The sequence below is a fragment of the Uloborus diversus genome, chromosome 4 (assembly GCF_026930045.1).
Source record: "Uloborus diversus isolate 005 chromosome 4, Udiv.v.3.1, whole genome shotgun sequence".
Lineage (NCBI taxonomy): Eukaryota > Metazoa > Arthropoda > Arachnida > Araneae > Uloboridae > Uloborus > Uloborus diversus.
The window spans coordinates 95021828-95041787 of record NC_072734.1 but is presented as its reverse complement, the minus strand read 5'-3'; positions in this window follow the sequence as shown (position 1 = coordinate 95041787).

Below are 19960 nucleotides of genomic sequence, written 5' to 3'. Positions count from 1 at the left end.
CAAAATTTTCGAACAATTTTGTCGTTGACACTTTTAATGTTGAAACATTGTTATTAAATCAATTCTTCGAGTGTTTTGTTTTTTCTACAAACCGAAATAAAAGTTTTCCGCACCCAACTTATTACATTATGTAATAATTTATTATATAGTATAGCTTCCATTAAAGCATATTTTTATATTATTTCATTTTAGGAAATGCGTTAAATATCTTCAACTTCATAGAAGCAATTCCCTTTGCTATCATAGCAAACTCTTCGGTCGGAATAGACACATTTTTTGTTCTAGCGTAAGTATGAGTTAATTATGTTGGAAAAAACCTCCTGTTTTGGGGTTATTTTTTAGTTTTATCCTCAAATACAGAGTGTTCCGTTTTAACCTGCAAGACCTCTATTTTCGCGACCGTTAGTCCTAGATGCATACTTCCACTTGCAAAAACATTCAAAACCAGATGTAGGGTAAAGATATTGAAAGTTTGAAACAGAAATAAAAATAACTCAAAAAAATACAAAATTTAACTTTTTATACTAACCCCAGGTACCCTAACTTATATTCAAGGAAATAATCTCCATTGAAAAATAATTCCAACACAAAAAGTTTGACATTATAGTGCGATGAATATTCATCGAGTTATGAAACGTAGCGTTTTGCGACTTACACCACTTTACGCTGGTCGTCAATAACACCTTTTGGGGGAAAATATAACAGTTAACAAGGGTTTAAAATTATATGTGTGCATACAGTGGTTTTTCAAATTGATTGCGGTTTTGCAGCGTGTTTTTGCGTATCATGACATAATTTTTTTAAATAGCAATGAAAAATATAAATGCTTTGTTTTTTTACTTCGACAACCTGTCATTCTTCTAAAAAAGCGATAAGTTCCAATCTCATCTTCTATATGGTCCCTTAAAACTTTGAACTCTAATATCGACTTGAGTTTTGGTCGTACAAATGTCAATTTTTTTGTGTTAGTAATATCTTTCAATGGAGATTATTTCCCTGGATATAAGTTAAAGGACCTAGTTCCCGTATAAAAAGTTAAATTTTGTATTTTTTGACTCATTTTGATTTTTCTTCACACTTTCAATATCTTAACTCTGCATATGATTTTGAACATGTTTGCAATTGGAAGTATGCATCTTGAACTAACGGTTGCGAAAATAAAGGTCTTGCAGGTAAAAACGGAACACCCTGTATATAGTAGCCAATAATCGATTAACGCTCTTGACTTCATCAACAATGAAACTCGCGCTACGGCATGATAATTTGATAATATGTTTTAGTAAAGTTTAACATGCAGGGAAAGGCTTTATTGTGACAAGGCTGAACTGGATCCGGGAGCTCTTGTTTTACTGGTAAGACTGTGTCATTTTCAGCGGAATGAAGAAATGAAAAAGTGATCAACAATGAACGCTACCTACGGGAGTTCAGGGTTAATCCACTGGAGTTAGGTTAAAATTTCAACTATCAAAATATCACCAAACAGGCTTCGTTCAAATGTAGAAGCAATTTTCACCCGTCATGTCTTGACGGACGATTTTCTAGTTATTTAATGTTAGCCCTTAATTTGGATAAAAACTAATAATGAACAATTGTAGTTAGTACTAATGTTGAAAGGAAAAACGAGCTGATGTGTGCATCACATGACTTCCTTTTACACCAATTTATAGCTATTTCCCTATTATTGCAATTTTAATGGGATTCTCTCTCTAACTCTTTAAATATCACTAGCAATGGCCACATTAAAAGCAGATTTAAAAAAAAAAAAAATCGCCAAATTTTTCGCCAAGTTGGCGACAAAACTTGGCAACCAAAAGACTGGCGATATATCGCCAAGTGACCGCCAAATTATAACACCACTTGAGTTTGCATCGAAATTAACAATGATTTCCCCCCAAAAAGGTGCAAAAGACCCCTTTAGAAACACCCGAATGCAACCAAAATAGGAGGTGCACAACTAGACCCCACTACGAGTCTATGTACCAAATTTCAACTTTCTAGGACATACCATTTTTGAGTTATGCGAGATACATACGCACATACGCACATACGCACATACATACAGACGTCACGAGAAAAGTCGTTGTAATTACCTCGGTGATGGTCAAAATGGATATTTCGCGTGTCTATACATTCTTAGGCACTTTTCCGCATGTGGTCGAATCGAAAAAAAAACTCAACATTCATTTGGGGGTGAGCAAAATGGAAATTAAGGGCGATTTTTGAGTGAAAATTTTTTCGCGAATACAATACTTCCTTTTTTGTAAAAGGAAGTAATAATGTAGACCATGTGTTTCCTAGTGATATTAATATTAAATCATGAGATAAATTATCGCACTTACTTTTACTAATTATATATATATATATAAATTACATAACCGTTTTTACTTTACAGTAAAACTAAAGATGGGAGCCAACTTATCTTTCATCGCAGCAAAAACGATGCTTTGTAACAAAACTAGACTATATACGGACAATTTATGGCTTTTATATTATGAAAAAATACAAAAAAACTAGTTTTATTATTTTCTGAAAATTTCATTTTTTAACATATTTTTTTTTCAAATTTTCAGCCTCTTGCGCGAACTGAAGATGTCAACTCAGAATTTTTTTTTTAATTATGTTTCCCCAATTGACTATATCAAACTACATTTTTTGAGAAGTAACGCGACTCCGAAATAAAGAAATTGATTTTTTCGACCCCCCCCCCCCTTTTATACATTGAATCAAAGTAAATACGGATATTTAGAGTATTTATATTTCCGTATATAAGTATTCCTGCGATCATATATGTATTTTAAATTCAGAAATTTGTTCTGCATAAACTTCAGTCAGATAGACAAACTTCTACTTTTCTTTGTCTTGTTTTTTCAGGGGTTTTCGTTTCGTTTACAATCGATGGAGATTTTCAAAAAGACCGTCGGTAGCGTCATATATAGGGAGATATTTGCTCTTAGATTTTATAAGGTAAGTCAGTATTTTTTCAAATAAGTGTACGCTTCTTTTGTTTTTAACTGAAAAGAAAACAGCACCGAAACAAAGGTCGGTTTTAGAAGCATTAAATCCATAAAACAAGCTAATGTTTTTTTTTCTGAAATTTCTGCTTTTTATCATAAATAATATTTTTAGTGCACGTATCTTGTTTTTTTATTATTATTATTTGCTTTCTTTAAAATTAAAGAATAATTAATTTTTTGTTCACTACCCAATTGAAATTATAACCTAGTTGTTTACCACACATCAATTAGTTGAATTTTTACCACATCGTATTTTAAGTAAAATACTTCTCGATAAATAGTATGTTTTGTGCAGAAAAGCTGTGCTCTTCAGTTTCCGGTTAATAAAAAATGAATACCTATTGATCTATTTTTTTTTTTTTAAATAGAGCTAAATGTTTTGCAAAAATATTGATTTTAACATTTAAGGACACATGTGCTGTTTGGCATCAACGTTCAACTCTTTTCTAGCTAATTTTCCATTTTTGGTTAAATATCAAGAGCTTCAAAAATCATCTGTTTATTAGTGTATTTCTTATAGTTGATAAAACTTTTGATTTTCCTTAATAGAATGGTGGCAGCTCAAGTTCTAGTCATCTCTTTGTTTTCCCTCTTTCCTCTTCTGGGGTCTGGACCATTGTGGCACGAATTTGTTGCAGAGCCCTTAAACAGATGTCAAACAACTTGGTGGAGGAACTTGCTCTTCATACAGAACTTCCTCAAGCCCACTGAAAGTGTAAGAAAATGTGTATGATGCTATGTAACGCCACTAATTTTAAGGTTATAGATAACCTAGTGGATACGGCATAGGGCTCGGAGTAGGAGTGTTTCATTGTAAGAGTCCAACTATTTTGGGACCCAATATACGCGTTAAGCGCTTGTTGGGTGCGTTTTTCGCTAAATTGGTTCATCCGAAAGTCCTGCTCAGCTAGCATGGGTGCAGAATTTTAGGAGTCCAACTATTTTGGGGACCAATAAGCGTTAAGCGCTTGCGGAGTGCGTGCTCGCTATATTTGTTCATTCGAAAGTCCTACACAGCTAGCAAAGGGGGCAAAATTTTTGGAGATTTTCTGTTCTCTTCAGAATCATGCGTAAATTGAGGAAGCGAGAAGGTACTGCCGTTCTACTACATTTATTGTGAGGCTCTGAGAAGTTGGAGCTCCGACTCTGACAATGTTTACCTCTAATTCTCAAAATAGGGAGGGGCGATTACGCTAAACTGAATTGAGAAACTTTCTTAGTAGTTTTTCAAAAGTATTCCAACTAAAATCCAAGCCATGTTATGGCCTTGACTATGTTTACCTGTTTTAGAGGAGTTTAGTGAAAAATAAACCACATGTTTATTTTTCACTAAACTCCTCTAAAACAGGTAAACATAGTCAAGGTCACAGCTCAACTAACCAGAGGTGCACTATATCTTTAGAGGTGTTCACACTGTATGTCGTTCGTTTCTCATAACGGTTCTCAGAATTCGACTGATAATTATTTTTTTCCCTAGTGTCTCTACCAATCCTGGGTTCTCGCAACAACCATGCAACTTAACGTAATAGGAGCTGTCATTGTTTGGATGTTTCAAAAGTAAGTTTCTCTTAGTTCACACATAGATTTACTGGAATCACACTGTGGCACGTTTTTAATTTGTTTCATGCGACTTCACTGCACATCGCATAATTTGTGATTGGTCGCTTTGTGACACTATGCAGACATGGCTACAACGTCACTTTATGACGTCACCCGTATCTCACTCATCTCACTTGTCTGTAAGTGACACAGTAAGATCAATTTGATTGGTCGCACTGTAAAATGAATTCCAACTTAGTTTTTTTAAATACAACGAGACTATCAAGAAAGAGGATAGCTTTACTTTTATAAGCTTACTCTCAAATATTTTTACTTCCTTTTACCAAAAAGGAAGTATTGTGTTCACGAAAAAATTTTCACTCAAAAATTGACCTTAATTTCCATTTTGCTCATCCCCGAATGAATGTTGAGTTTTTTTTTTTCGACTCGATCACACGTGGATAAGTGCCTAAGAACATATAGACACGCGAAATAACCATTTTGACGATTCCCGGGGGGGGGGGGGGAAGCGAGTTTTCTCGTGACGTCTGTATGCACGCATGTATGTCGAGTTTTTTTCGACTCGACCACACGTGCATATTAGAACTCGACCGATGGCATTTTTTGGCCGATGGGCCGATGCCGATTGTTGGCCGATTGTTCAAAGGTGGCCGATGGCCGATGGCCGATTGTTTTCCTCCAAATGGCCGATTGCCGATGGCCGATGCCGTTGGCCGATTTCAAAAAAAAAAAAAAGAAAAAAAAAATCTATCAGAAATTAATTGATAAGATTTTTAGGGATTTAAAGGATCATTGATTCATTTCACTTTACTTACTTTCTACGAATAAAAAATTGCAATCACAAAAAGAAAAAAAAATAGATTTCGGCCTAAATTTCTATTTTAGGATCACCCAATTTAAACTTCACACGTTTTTTCAGCACATTTGTACATGCATATGTACCTAAGAACATATAGATGACTAAAATATCCATTTTGAACGCCTCCTTAGTTAATTATCGCCAATTCTCTTGTTATGTCTGCATGCGCGTAAACTTGCGTCACTCAAAAATGTTAGGAAATAGTACGTTGAAAACTCATACGTACGTAGTATGATCTAAAAGTTCGAGGACAAGTTGTATAAAACCTTAGCCTGAATAGTTCACATTATCGAAGTGCATCTATCTACAAAATAGTCACCTTGAACGACTATGCACTTCTCCCAACGTTCGTATAGCTTTTAGAAGGACTCCTGGAAGACATTTATCGCAACCTCCTGTAAGGCCTCTTGCGCTGCTGCTTTAACTTCATCGTGGGAAGAAGGCGACTTTCATGTTGAGGATGCACGGTTCGATTGGTCAATACTCCGATGTGACAAACAAATAACGTAACGTTTCGTCGGACTTAGCTCAGTGTGACTTTTACCTGTTCTCAGCAAAAAAACATTTGCACGGACGCCGCGTTCATCCGTTAGGAGAAGATAAAGACGCATCACAGAAGGTAGCGAAAAATGGTTTCCTGGAGTGTTTCCAAAAGTTATATGAACGCTGGCAGAAGTACATAGTCCCTCAAGGTGACCTTTTGAAGGTGAATGTGCTTCGGTAATGTGAACTACTCTGGGTAAGGTTTTATACAGTTTGTCCCCCGAATTTTTGGATGGTACTAAGTACAATCTGTATAGGGTGTAGTTATGCTTCTCCTTTTTTGACTACTGTATAATGGAAGACAAAGAACAACAGCCAAAAAAAAAAAAAAAAAGAAAAGAAAGAAAAAAAGGAAGAAAAACAAAGAGACTGTTTAAGAACCAATTGATTCGTTTTTTTTTTCTTTTTGGATTGAACATATAACTAAGATTTCAGTAATATTGTAATAATGTATGGATTTAGGTACACTAAACGTAGTTAAAAAAAACATCAAATTATGTTGCTTAATCATTTAAAAAGAATTAAAAATAAAACTATAAAACCGTCAACAAATTACGCAATTAAAGTGCAAAGATTGCACGTAGACATTTTTAGTCATCAAATTAAACAAAACAGTTAACAGATAAATTACAATATTAAATCATAATAGGAATACTTTTATACTTATTTAAAATTTATGAATTGAAAAGTTTGCATTCTTCATAAAAGCTATAACAGTGACATAAATTTTGCTGAAAAAGGAAATAGCCATGAAAAGAGCGAGGTTCTTAAAACGCAACTACAAAAAACAAACTCAATATTTACACCAAGTTAATAACTGAATACATACACTACTTGATCTGATGTTTGCATAAGTAATATTGAACAATTTGATTGTTTAATCATGTATGAAGCACTAAAAACAGTTCAAATTATTTTTTTTCAATAACAATAATTTTCTGAAATTTAAAAAATTTCATAATAGAAAATCCTTGAAACTTTTCTATAACATATTATTAACTAGTATGTTGTGGCCATCACGAAACTTTCTTCTATATATTTTTTTTTTTTTTCCCTGATCCCTCCCCATGCTTGACGAGGAAGCAATATTCCCAGCAAAAACAAAATTACACATGCAAAAACTTGACGACCATCCCAATGTCTGAATTATTGCAAAAGCAAAGCAAAGAGCGAAAATTGAAAGTTATTTTAAAAGCCTTGCTTGAATTAATTACAAATATTTTATTTGTTAACAAACATAAGATGGCAACAGTTAAAAATTTTAAATCATTGTGATAATATTTCCTATCATTTCCATACAATTAAAATCACGAGAAATACGCAGACGACAATCTAATACGATTTATCTTTCTTATTGTTGCATTAATAAAAATATTTTTATTCGCAAAAAAAAAAAACTAGTATGTTGTGGCCATCACGAAACTTTCTTCTATATTTTTCCTTTTTCTGATCCCTCCCCATGAAGCAATATTCCTAACAAAAACAAAATTACATATGCAAAAACTTGACGACCATCCCAATGTCTGAATTATTGTAAAAACAAAACAAAGAGCGAAAATTGAAAGTTACTTTAAAAGCCTTACTTGAATTAATTACAAATATTTTATTTATTAACAAACATAAGATGGCAACAGTTAAAAATTTTAAATCATTGAGATAATATTTCCGATCATTTCCATACAATTAAAATCACGAGAAATACGCAGACGACAATCTATTACGATTTATCTTTCTTATTGTTGCATTAATAAAACTATTTTTATTCGCAAAAAAAAAAAAAAAAAAAATCAACACCTCTTGGAGCGATTGGAGTCAAAATTGAACCAAAGCCTGTTTACGTATGGATTCACATATATTCCAAATTTCAACCAGAACGTAGCATTACTTCTTGAGATAGGGCACTTACAATGGAAAAAAGAACGGGCGATTGCGCTACCCCCTTTTTAGCTGTTGACACCAAAATAAAATCAGCTCTTATACCCACTAAGGGCTACTTGTCAAAAATTTTTTGTTTGATTCCGTTCGTTATTTCTTGAGATACAGCAGTCACAATTGACGACAAAAAACGTTCTATAACTCAACCCCCGTTTGAGCTATTGACACCAAAATTGAATCAGCACCTGCTCCTGTTAGGGGCAACATATGGACCAAATTTTGTTTGATTCCGCCAGTTACTTCCTGAGGAATAGCAAGCACGCGTAACTCAAAAAACGTCCCATTGCTCCACCCCCTTGGAGGAATTCGCGCCAAAAACCAATGGGCACAAGTTCACATAGGGGCACATATGTATACCAAATTTCGTTCAATTTCATGCGGTAGTTTTTGCTGTAGAGCGGCCACAAAAAACTGGTCACACACAGACGTGACACACATACACACACACACATACACACACACATACACACACACACACACACACACACACACACACACACACACACACACAGACAGACATTTTCCAAAAATAGTCGAAATTGACTCAGCACACCTCAAAACGTTCGAATCCGTCAAAATTCGAAGTTCGAAAATTTGCACGAATCCAATACTTTCTCCTATATATTAGATATAGAAGAAAGTAATAAATAAAAAAATAATCAACACCTCTGGGAGCGATTGCCGTCAAAATTGAACCAAAGCCTGTTTACATATGGATTCACATATATTCCAAATTTCAACCAGAACGTAACATTACTTCTTGAGATAGGGCACTCACAATGGAAAAAAAGAACGGGTGATTGCGCTACCCCCTTTTTAGCTGTTGACACCAAAATAAAATCAGCTCTTATACCCACTAAGGGCTACTTGTCAAAAAATTTTTGTTTGATTCCGTTCGTTATTTCTTGAGATACAGCAGTCACATTTGACGACAAAAAACGTTCTATAACTCAACCCCCGTTTAAGCTATTGACACCAAAATTGAATCAGCTCCTGCTTCTGTTAGGGGCAACATATGGACCAAATTTTGTTTGATTCCGCCAGTTACTTCCTGAGGAATAGCAAGCACGCGTAACTCAAAAAACGTCCCATTGCTCCACCCCCCTTGGAGGAATTCGCGCCAAAAACCAATGGGCACAAGTTCACATAGAAGCACATATGTGTACCAAATTTCGTTCAATTTCATGCGATAGTTTTTTCTGTAGAGCGGCCACCAAAAACTGGTCACACACAGACGTGACACACACACATACACACACATACACACACACACACATACACACACACAGACAGACAGACATTTTCCAAAAATGGTCGAAATGGACTCAGCACACCTCAAAACGTTCGAATCCGTCAAAATTCGAAATTCGAAAATTTGCACGAATCCAATACTTTGTTCTATATATTAGATATAGAAGAAAGTAAAAATGTGATGAAAACAAAAATAACTTATTCATTGATTTTATATAAATACATAAAAATAGTTACTTGCAACAGAAAAAAAAATCAACCGCTATTAATGATGCAAAAAAGACGGCGCATTACGAAATATAGGTGAAACAAGTATAAGAAATGCGCAAAATGACATTTCTTGACCAAAATAAATAATTGCTAAATATTTAAGAAATGCTTGAAACGACGGGGGTGGGTTAGGGGATCACCCTCTGATATTGGAGTAACTCACAACATTAAACTTCGGCCTCATTTTTTTAGTACAGAACCGCTACCACCAACGCCTCGGAAGCATTTCTGAATCTACTTCAACACTTCTGAAGAAAAAATTCAAAAGTCCCTTTGATTTCCGCATTATGTCACCATTCAAAACGTCTGTAATCAATTTCTTACATTAATGCTCTAAATTCTTCCTAAACAATAGATAATGCTTGAAAAAAAATCTCTAACTTTATGAATGGTGTTAGTTTCAAACAATTCAGAAGTGCAACTAGAGTTTAATTTCAGAAATTAAGGGAGTGGGAGGAGGGGCACGCAAGAGTTCTCGGAAATACAAAAAATATTCGTAAAAAATAGAGTTCAAAACAATCATAAACATTAAGCAGAAAACCCTTTTAAAACTTGCACCCCGAGTTTATTTTGACGTTCAGTGGCGGATTTAAAATGTAGCAAATGTTGCAATTGCGCGAGACGCACCACAACCATAGGGGCACCGTAAGAGTTACAAAAATGCTTATACTAAATGTTTTACAATTTCTGTGATAGAGAATTAGGCCCCAAAATGTATTTCGCCGGGCCTCAAACTTGTAGCTCTGCCGAAGCGATACAGAAAAGACTTCATTACTGTGATTCATATTACTAATATCGAAAAATTAAAAAATTACCATCGGTTAAACGGGAATATTTCACGGTGTATTTCACGAATAATTAACTTGTTTGGTACCTGATTGCAGTATTAAAAACTCTTTCAGGGGTGACTAAAATAGAAATGCATGCTAAAATTTATGTAAATAATTTTATATGAAAACAATAACTCCCTTTACTTTATATTAAAAAGTAAAACAACAGAGGTCTTTTTTTTTCAAAAACATCGGCCAGTTCCATCGGCTTTTCGATGTTTTTTAAGGCCGATGGGCCGATGTTTCCTGCAAGTTAGCATCGGTCGCCGATGCCGATGCCGATGGCTAAATTGTCGAACCATCGGCGCCGATGCATCGGCCTGGCCGATGCATCGGTCGAGTCCTAGTGCATATATACCTAAGAACGTACAGACGCCCGAAATATCCATTTTGACGTTTCTCGAATTAATTACAACGAGTTTTCTCGTGACGTCTGAATGTATGTGCGTATGTCTGTGGCATTACTCTAGAACGGTATGTCCTAAAAAGTTGAAATTGGGTACATAGACTCCTAGTGGGGTCTAGTTGTGCACCTCTCTTTTTGGTTGCATTCGGATGATCCAAAGGGAGTCTTTTGCCCCTTTTTGGGGGGAAATTATTGTTAATTTCGATGAAAACTCAAGTGGTGTTATAATTTGGCGCACACTTGGCGATATGTCGCCAGTCTTTTGGGCACCTAATTTGTCGCCATCTTGGCGACAAATTTGGCGATTTTTAATTTTTTTTTTTTAAATCTGGTTTCAATTTGGCCACTGTTGGTGATATTTAGAGAGTAAACTATTGAATCACATTAAAACTGTCAATAATGAGAAAATCACATTAAATTGGAGTAAAAGGAAGTCATGTGATGCACAACATCAGCTCGTTTTTATGAGTATAAGTAGAAATACCCTCGATGGAAGGGAAAGAATGTTCTCAAAATTACTAATGAGACAGTAAAAATATTGTCAATCTCTGTCTCAACAAGAAGTTTTTATGTAATACATTCCTTAAAAAAAATATTTTAGTAAAAATTTCGACTTTAATAAAATATGAGATATTTTTTACGTGTCACAAAAGTAATCAAAGATGTGATTAGTACAATGCATTACAGAGCACTGTAAATTCATGCATTTTTATTCTAAAAATATACGTTATCTTAAAAATAAATAAAATCTGAAGTTTCAAATTCTGTAAAATAGTTTTTTTTCTTTTGATTTTTAGGTGTCCTTTAATAGGAGTTATAGTTTGCGTTTTCCTCATCGTCTTAGGAGGTGTGGTAGTGATGATTGTGACAATTATTAATGAGTTTCCTGCTACTCTCAGCGCCTACTTTTTTGACTACAGGTAATAGTGTGATAATTCTAATAATTCAAATTGTTTCATGTAAAAACGGAGACCATTTCAAACATTGTATCTTTAGCAACAAAAGTAAATAAAAAAACAAATGAAATACATGATTAAAAGTAAATAAAGTAAAATGAATAAATAAATAAATAACAGTAACTCATTTCACAAACTATAAACTATATTTTCCTCTCTTTTTATTATTGCAGGCACAGATTATACAGGATGTTCCGTTTTAACCTGCAAGACCTTTACTTTCGCAACCGTTAGTCCTAGTTGCATACTTCCAATTGCAAAAATGTTCAAAATCAGGTGCGGAGTTAAGATATTGAAAGTTTGAAACAAAAATAAAAATGAGTCGAAAAATACAAAAATTAACTTTTTATACGGGTCGTAGGTCCCCCTAACTAATATTTAGTGAAATAATCTCCATTGAAAACTGTTAATGACACAAAAACTTGACATTTGTGCGACCAAAACTCAAGGAGATATTCTAGTTCAAAGTTTTAAGGGACCATACGGAAGATGAGATTGGAACTTATCGCCCTTTCAGAAAAATGACATGTCCTCAAAGTAAGAAAAACAAGGTATTTATAGTTTTTATTGCTATTTAGAAATAAATGCAAATTGCTATGCCGTGATACGCAAAAAACACGCTGTAAAACCTCGAACGATTTGAAAAACCACACTCACTGTACACATAAAATTTTAAACACTTGTTAACCGCTATATTTTCCAACAAAAAGTGTTATTGACGGCGAGGAAAAAAGTGTTTTTAGTCACAAAACGCTGCGCTTCATATCTCGGTGAAAATTGGTTCGCAATAATTTCAAATTTTTGTGTTGGAATTATTTTTTAAATGGAGAATATTTCCCTAAATATAAGTTAGGGGACTTGGGGCTTGTATAAAAAGTTAAATTTTGTATTTTTTTAACTTTTTAGTTTCACTTCAAACTTTCAATATCTAAAACACTGCACCTGATTTTTAACATTTTTGCAAGGAAGTATACATCTTAGGACTAATGGTTACGAAAATAAAGGTCTTGCAGGTTAAAACGGAACACCCTGTATATTGAAGAAACTGACAGTAATATCTATTTTCTTTTATGTTTTTCCCCATTAAGTTCAAACAAGCAACATTTAAAGAAGTTTTTATTTTCAATCGATGGGAATGACTGTTAAAAGCAGCCTTTAACCATCTAGTATGCAATCCCGGATTGATAAAGTCAATTGGTTTTAGGGCACACCTCTGGAGATGGCGTTTTGGATATCAGGCAATTTTTTTTATATTTTTTTTCTCAGAGAGAGTTTGATGGTGATTGCAATAAATAAATCGCATGGCGTAATGTCGGGTGAATATGTTATCTAGAGCAACGCACAACATTTTTTTTTCAGGCTTCGTCTTGAACAATGTTATATAGCAAAATAAAATTTTTCAGACTCGCACCTTTCTGTTGACAATTGCTATAAACATTTTCAATATAAATTGATGCAATTGACCCAACTTAAGATCTCCATACGGTTTGTGCAGGCTTCAGCGCATCGAAGCGAGAGATTCCGCTACTACTTCAACAAAAAAATAAAATAAATAATTTTAAAAAATCTCATTTGGTTACAATCAGATTCTGTGCCTTCTCGAGGTTAATATAACACTGCTCTTTGCGTTGTACATTACATCATTGATCTTAAATAATAACTTGTTGAAAATAAATTTTTTGAAACCCCATGCAAAAAAGGAGTTTCTGACCCCCTACTTCATATAATAATGTCCGTACACAAGCAATCATATGGATACTCTATTTTCCTCCATTCACTCATTTTGTACATTTTATGGGGTATCTAGAGGGGGGTAAGGAAGGGCAGTTGCCCCCTTCCCGAACAGAAAATATTAAGATTAAATATTTTCTGTTCAGACCAAAGAAAAAAAAAGAAAAGTAAGACTTTAAAAAAATTGACCAGCAGATAGTTTTGCTTCATTACCTAAACTTATCGATAAGTTCGGCAGTAGTAAATTAGTGACCGATTTTGAAAGTGTATGTTTCTTCTTTGGGAGCTCAATAAAGAGAGCAAATTGATGGTTATCAGGGCCGGACTAATACTCCGTCAGTCCGTGCCCCGGCACGGAGTAAAAATTTTTGAGGGGCGCAAAATTGCCAAATCAAAATGAGAAAAACATTTGCAACTGAGCGGCTGAAAAAAAAAAAAAAAAAAAAAAAACTAAGTTCTCTGGAAAAAATACTGCCACCATCAACAAATGAAGAGGATGCATCGCAATATCCCTTTATACCGTAGTCTGCACAAGTTTGAAGTAAAAGATGTTAATTCTTTTACAAATTACAGAGACTTTAAAAGCATTTGAAACGAAGGAGAATCATCAGTTGGATCAACACCAGCAGGGGCGCCCCGAAGGATTTTTTGGGAGGAGACAAATTCTTTGCCGAACGGAGCTCCAACTTTGCAGAATGATAAATTTTGAATATGCACACATGTACTTACATCTCTAGTAAATAGTTTCATTTAGGAATTTAAATGTTTCAATTATGTCTCCAAATTTGCAGAATCGTCAGGCAAAATTTGCCGGATTATGAATTTTTTGGAAGATCACAATGACCATCGGAGTGCCCATAGTCTCCAGGAGGGGGGAGGAGAGCGGGGTAAACATCCCAGTTTTTCAGAAAACGGGCAGCCAATTTGATTTTACTAATGTAACGAAAGGAATTCCTTCGCGGCGTTAAGATTTAAAAGAAAAAAAATAACGAAAATTACAATTTTTTTTCTGTAAAATTTGAGAACAAAATGCAAATTTGAAAAATATATATACATATATTTAGAAAAAAAATCAGAGAACATCTGTACTAATAAGAAAAACCAACTAAGAGCCGCTGAGATGAACGTTTCAATATCTTTAAACAGAAAAAAAAAAGCTACTGTTGTAGGACTAAATTTCGCGAGCCGTAATTTTCACGAAAAGGAAGATAACGGTGATTTCGCGAGTTGAAAATTTCGCGATTTTTTTGTAAACAGAAGCGAAAGTTGAAAAATGCGACGTAAAAAGGTTTTTTGCTAGATTTAAAATTTTCGATTATGATAGGGTTGCGAAAATTAAAACCTCGCGAAAAAAGTGCTTTTACAGTATTCAGTGCAATTCGGAAACTCATAGCAAGCTTTAGACAAAAAAATGTATAAATTTATAAATAAACAAGATAGCGTCTGGGGAGCTGATGTTTTTCTGTTTCTGTTTTTCTTACTTTAATTTTTTTTCTTACTATGAAAATCTCATAGCTAAATGCTGAAAAATGTATGTGCCGCTGAAATACAGTTCAAACAGATAAAAAATCAAAGTAAGAGAGAAAGAGAGAAGTGAGATTTAAACGATTGTTATGAAAAGTTGCACCAGAAGTTGTTAAATGATTGAAGGGAAAAAACGAAGGTTAAAACAAGAATTCTGCAGGAGATTAATGAGGCACGATATTTAAAATGAAACATAGTAGAAAAAATGACCATAGTTACCGCACAAAAGTCAAAAAAAAAAAATAATAAATAAATAAAAACACCTCCGCCCAAAACAATGAAATATTCTACTGGGACTGTAAGCGTTTGAATTCAAACATGTTAAAATATAAGGTAAGGGCGAAAATTAAAAAAAATAATATTGCGCTTTTAGGACTGTAATTTTGAAAGAGTTCCTAGGACCAGGGGCGGCAAATAGGGGGAGCAAGAGGGGGCGGTTGTACCCCAAATATTTTGCGCAAAATATTAAGAAATCGGGAAATTCAATTCACATAAAGCGCGAATCAGTGATCATATGCAATAATTAAAAAAAAAAAAAAAAATCTGCAGACGATCTTTAGTAAAAGTTGATGAAATTCGAGACCTGTCCAGACACGAGCAACTGTTTTTCGCTATTTAGGGTAATAACTTAGAAATTCATGAATCATTTTCAGAACTTCCAGAATAAAAAACAGATGGAGAATAAGTTTGTTTCAACTGAAGAAGAAATTTCCTCATATGAGTTAAATGCCTCATACTTTTAAGTTTAGAGTTAAGATGATGCGTCTGCTTCTAATGTGAAAGGGCAGTGCACAGGTGTGACTGGCCCGATTTTTACGAGAAGTTCCTTGGTATTTTGAGTTCATTGTTGCGATTATACAGTGGCTCCCAAAAGTGTTCGTACACCTACGACTTTCAATGAAATAGGTCATTATCCATTGGTTAGAATTAATATTTCGGAATAGGTATTTTATTATAAGATCTATGGTCTATATTTAACAAAACTACAAGAAAATTTTTAATAAAACATTAAAACATAATTTTTAAAAAATCAAAAACCAAAAATTGCCGGAAATTTTATCTCACAAAAGTCTTCGTACACTTTGAAAAAATGTCAAAAAATTAGAAAATAATCTAACTTTTTACAAAGTTATTATTTAGTAGAACATCATGCAGTATCAACAAGAGCTTTTAAACGTCTGGGAATAGATTTCATTGTTTTTTCTTTTCTTTTTTTGCGTAATTTCTGAGTAAGTGTTCAACCAAAGTTTGAGTCTTACTGTTTCTAACTCTATTTTCGTTTCAAAGCCGCATTTTCGTAATCTAGCCCCCTGGTATCTCTAAATATGTTACATTAAGTTCAAATCTGGAGATTGAGGGAGTATTTCTAAGCTTAAGGACAATTTTTGAGGCACCAAACGCAAACGTGTGCTTCTTATCATTATCTCGATAAAAAACAAAGTTGTTTCCGATTACCAAATTTTGGGCTAATAGTTTAAAATTGTTTTTTAAAATATTTAAATGAACAGCATGATTCATTATTTAATCAAAAAATTCCAAATTTCCAAGTCCTGATGCTGTAATGCACCCTCACACTCAAACAACTTCACCGTCCTGATTAACTGATGCAACTAAGTTCTTCAGATTAAGTTCCTAATTTTTTCTTCTATTTACAATTATACAGCAATTTAACCCAAAATGTTGAATTTATTTTCATCTATAAGTAAGACGTTGTTCCAAAACGTTTTGAGCTTATTTATCATTGATTTTGCGACAGAAAGCGTAAGCTTACTGTTATTCGCACGAACAAAAAAATTTCTGCAGGAAGAGGTCCCATTTAATCCAGCTAATCAGAGAACTTGGCGAACAATTTTAGGTGAAAATTAAACGTAAAATATTTCGTTCAATTCTGCAGAAATTTTTTCAGCACTCAAATGTGTATTTTTCATAATTTTTTTTAACTGTAAACCTCCGATCACGCATTGTTAACTTTGCCGGTTGACCTTTTCTTACCGTGTTTTCGATCCAATTATTGTCTTTAAAGCATTTTATCAAGCACTTCACTATAAAATAACATAAATTACCTAATTTCGAGACATTTCAAACCAATTTACCGCTACTGTGAGGAAACAATTCAAATTTCAAATGGTGTTTGTGGTGTCATTTTAAAGTAATAAGCACAATATTAAGGAATAAATAAACAAAAAATTAAAGCCAAATGACTTTAAAGGGTCAACATAATGCAAAAATAATAAAAAAATGACATATGATAGTTTTAATCATGAATTTATTCGAAAAAATTTGAGTGTACGATGACTTTTGTGACGCATTATTTCTCCGTCTCTTCATTTTTTGACAAATTTCAAAAATAAAATCTGGCAATATTTTGAAAAAAAACTACTGGGTTTTATTTAGAATGGCATAGGAATGGTGTGAAAAAAAATTGAACTTCATATTCAAATTCAGTTTTGCGTTATTTTGGTTTTACTACAAAATTTCAAGGTGTACGAACACTTTTGGGAGACACTGTATTTAAAATGTACGTTCAGTTAGTGAGTGAACATTGATTCCTCCTGTTAAGAGGCATATTTGAGCAATTCAATACATTGTATACTTTCATGGAAACTTCTTACAAAAGACACGCTATTTTTGAAAAAAATTCGTGCATCAACAAGTACTTTTGTTGGGTTTACTTTTGTATTTCTTTAACTGAGAGGTACAAAATGGTATTCAAAAGTTAAAGCTAGAACTCTTGATTGAGCTCCTATTAAGAGTTTCTTGTTAATTTGGAATTATTAGACCCATTTAAAAAATATTTAAAAAAGTGACAAAAATTCACATGATGATGCAAAGTCCTATGTTTGGCTCAATATTTTGTATCAAATAATAGATTCATTCAGTTTCTAATGAAATTAACACAAGATTTAGTGATAAATCTAAGTTCAATATTATATGTGCAGGTTATTGAACAAGATAAATAAAATATTTCAGTTACATGTAAAAGTTGTTGAACGAAGCAAAAAGAATTGTTTTGTGAAGAGCCAGTGTACTTCAATGATGAAAAATGAAGACTACACTGTTAAAACTACAGGATGCATTCGGCACCTTTCAGGAGTGAAACGCTTGTTCACCAGCGGCACCCGAGCCGAAATCGCACCTCTAAATAGGGTGAAAAACAGGCACCTTTTAAAAAATAGGCAGCCGGGGTGAAAAGAATGAACCTTCGGAGAGAGAAATGGCACCCTTACTGTAGATCCCCCCCCCCCCCCTCCCCCGTATTGTGTGCGTTTTTGAATACAGTTGTGTATTTTTCTTTTTTTAATAGTTTTGTTTTGATTCATGATAGTCTACGTTTTGCACACTTTTCACATTGCATGAATTCAGTACTGGAAATGACTAAAACTTGTAATTACAGCATTTGACCATATTTCAGAGTTTTCAACATAGTTAAGAAGTGCTCACGGCTTTAATTCATCTGATCGTTCTCTACATCAGTGTTTCTCAACCTCTTTTGACTCACGGGTCGGTAAAAACAAATGAAAAACATTGCGGACCTGTGAAATTTTTATCCTTTTCTTAAAAATAAATAAAATAAATAATAATAATTATAATAACTCTCGGCGCTGTAAAAAACTTGTGAAAAAATTCTGCGTACTGATGAGTTTTTTTTTTTTTGTTTTACAAAGTAATATTAAAAATGAATAAAACAATAAATATCTACAGACTTTATTTGGTATCAAAGAGTTGTCACAAATATATTTAAAGTTAAAGACGAGTAATTATTTGAATAATCATAGTTAAGTTAATGATCATTTATAACCGCACCGAAAGTAAAGTGTAGATGTACTTATGAATTATTTACATGAACAGCCAAAAATATTCTGGGATATTAAAGTTACGGAAAAACAAAATCGTTTCTCACACGTTCAAAATTTCAATCAAAATAACAATAAAATAAAATGCGCATAAAATTTTTCGACAGTTAAAAATTTAAAGAAATTCCTAACACTATCGAATAACCGCTAACAGGAAATGATTCAAACACTTGAACGAAAAAGCAAAAGAAAAAGATAGACGGAGAGAGATTTCTTTTTTATTTTTTGCGCTCGCTACACGAAGCACAAGAATCATTTTTATTTAGGCTCTCACTTGTTGATTATTGCAAATATCATTGCGGTTACTATTTCGGTGATTAAATGTTGCTTATCGAGAGTACTCAAGAAAATAATGATAGATACATTTAGTAGCGTTTTGAATGATGGAATTTTCACGACAGTAACGGTAACCTGAAAATAAACAACTAACGGTAACTAAAAACCATTAAACGTACTTTTAACTATGTTTGAAAGCCCTAAAAGCTACAAAGTGATCAAAAGCTGTACTTACTTGTTATTTTAAAGAATTATCCTACAAAAGTTGAGATTTAATCCAATAGTGTACTTCATTCAATGTGAAAGACGTAGAAGCCACGCGTAGTGCAACCTATCATTCGTCCGCCATATTGAAGTGGTTGAATGGTGAATGTATGCCGGAAGCGCATGCGCCAGCAAGTCATTTAGCGATTGCTCGCTGTTTTGGCACCCCTGTCTACGACTGTCTGCTACTTTCGCACCTCTGCTTTACTTCCTGGCCAGTATGGCACCCTTGGTCACCATGCTTTCACCTTAGGGGGAATATATTCACTCGTCTGGAACCTCTGGTTATAACAGTGTAGAGCACAAATTTTAAACTTGCGTGGTTTTTTTTAAGAGAAAATTTTTAAAGATGCATTTTCTAACATAACTTCGTAGCTTCAATTATTTTTCACCAATTCCAATCAACTCAGCTAACTGTGAAAGATCATTTTCGTGTCTCACAAAGTGTGCAAAACGTAGACTATCATGAATCAAAACAAAACTATTAAAAAAGAAAAATACACAACTGTATTCAAAAACGCACACAATACGGGGGAGGGGGGGGGGGATCTACAGTAAGGGTGCCATTTCTCTCTCCGAAGGTTCATTCTTTTCACCCCGGCTGCCTATTTTTTAAAAGGTGCCTGTTTTTCACCCTATTTAGAGGTGCGATTTCGGCTCCGTATTGGGTGCCGCTGGTGAACAAGC